Raw genomic sequence first — 2503 nt, 5'->3', positions numbered from 1 at the left:
CTGGATGAGGAGAGACCCATCGTTGCATCTAGATGGCTGCTTGCAAGCTTTTAAGATCCCAGTCACTACTCGCCAAAGTAGGAGGTGGAACAATGTTTTTGTGTAGTATGTTATGCAAATTGAGCTCGATGTGCCCTGTGACCATGGTCCCACGCCCATCAGTCCAAGTACTTACTCCATCCAGGTTGCTGGCTGTGGCCAAACAGTGACTACAACCTTGTCCCTTGTCACCTCTACTATATACATGGAAATTCTTACAGAATCTACAAATACACTAGTAGAAACATTGTCTGCCAACCCTATACATGGTCATGTGCACACTCGCCCCCTACATAGACATACCTAATGGCTCAGCCTGTCCATCCATCTATTCACCTGTAAACCAATGTTTGCCATCACTGACAATGCAGTGCTGTATGTGCAAAAGGGTTCATCTTTGGTGTCTATAGCCCCCATGAGCCTCTCTCTGTCTTACTCTTCCTAAAAGCCACTGTGTTGATCAGTCATCTTTGGTACATTGCCCTTCCCTTCACCCAAATCAATACTTGTCTCTACCTATCTGACAGTGTTCCCTTCCCTCCCCTCCCCTCCCAGCCCTGGTAAACAACAAAGATAATTTCCTTCCATATATAAACCTTCCTTGACTTTTTACAATAATGGACTTATACAATATTTGTCCTTCTGTGATTGACTTACTTCAGTATAGTGTCCTCCAAGTTCATCCATGTTATGCGGTGTTTTCCAGAATCTAACTTATTCTTTAGGGATGCATAGTATTCCATTGTGTACCATAGTTTGGTTATCCATTCTTCTGGTTGTTTCCATCTTCTTGCTATTGTAAAGAGTGCTGTGATGAACATGGGTGTACATATATTTGTTCTTGTCTTGGCTTTCACTTCTTTAGGATATATACCTAGTAATGGAATGGTTGGGTCAAATTATCTTTCTAATTCAAGCTTTTGGAGGAATCACCATATTGCTTTCCACAGTAGTTGGATCATTTGATAGTCCTACCAGCAGTGTATGAGAGTCCCATTCTCTCTACATCTTCACCAGCATTTATTATTTTCTGTCTTGTTGAACTTTGCTATTACTGCTGGAGCCAGGTAGTATCTCATTGTTGTTTTGATTTATGTGTCTCTAATGGCTAATGATTGTGCACATTTCTTCATGTGTTTGTTGGCCACCTGAATATCCTCTTTGATGAAGTGGCTATTCATGTCTTCTGCTCATTTTTTGATTGGATTATTTGTATTTTTGTTGTTGAGGTGTTGGAATTTTTTATAAATTTTAGAGATATGTCCCTTGTCAGATATGTCATTGGCAAATAGTCTTTCCCAATCTGTAGGTTCTCTTTTGACTCTTTTGGAGAAGTCTTTGGAAGCACATAAAAGTTTAATATTTAGAAGATCGCGTTCATCTAGTTCATCTTCTGCTGTTAGTGCATTTGGGGTTATACTTGATAGTCTATTTATGCCATATATTAAAAAAAAAAAATACTCACTGCCATAGAGTCAATTCAAGTCATAGCTACCCCTCCTTGGGTTTCCAAGGTGGTATCTCTACAGAAGTAGATTGCCCAATCTTCCTTCCAAGGAGTGGCTGGTAAGTTTGAACCACCAGCCTTCTGGTTAGCAGGAAAATGTCTTACATTCTATGTCACCTTAGGGCCCCTAAATTTGCCATTTTTTTTCTTTGAGAAACTTTATAGTTTTAGGTTTGACATTTAAGTCTTTGATCCATCCGGTGTTAAGATTTTGTGTATTGTGTGAGGTACAGATCTTACTTCATTTTTATGCAAATGCAAATCCAGTTGTGTCAGTTCCATTTGTTAAACAGACAGTCTCTTCCCAATTGAATGGATTTCAGCCCTTTGTCAAAGATCAGCTGACCATAGGTAGATGGATGTATTTCTGGGTTCTCAATTTTTTTTTTCTCCTGAACCAGAGCAGGAGAGTGGGAGAAAGGGGATTAAAAGCCAGGAACCCAGACAGAGAAGCAGTGAGCCGCAGGGATCCAGGTGAGAAGAGGGAACTCAGACACGCCCAAAGCAGCAAGGTGGGAGAGTGGGAGAAAGGAGATTAAAAGCCAAGAACCCAGATGGAGGAGAAGCCAGTTGCAGGGATCCAGGTTAGGGTGGTACAAGAGGTTTCCAACAGGGAGACAAACTTGTCTGTCAGTTTGTCCTACCATGGTGATATGTTGATATGAGTTTTGAGGCTGAGCCAGTTGTGTTTCAAACCAAGCAGGATGCACATGGTGCACAGGTATCAGCCCAGCTTACAGACTGAGACAGACTAGGAAGAAGGAAGAGGCCATCCACTACTCAAAGAATTGGCCAGGGAAAACCTTATGAATAGCAAAGAAACATTGTTTCATACATAACCACACAACTTGATGAATAGTCTGGTTAGGTTAGAAGGCTCACAACATAGGACTGGGAAAGAGCTGCATCATCTGAGTAAACCCAGCCTTAGTCCTATGGATGAGGTAAAGCTTTCAA

The sequence above is a fragment of the Orycteropus afer genome, unplaced genomic scaffold (genome assembly GCF_000298275.1).
Source record: "Orycteropus afer afer isolate SDZICR_OR568_19922 unplaced genomic scaffold, OryAfe1.0 scaffold00412, whole genome shotgun sequence".
Lineage (NCBI taxonomy): Eukaryota > Metazoa > Chordata > Mammalia > Tubulidentata > Orycteropodidae > Orycteropus > Orycteropus afer.
Note: the sequence above shows the minus strand (reverse complement) of the source record.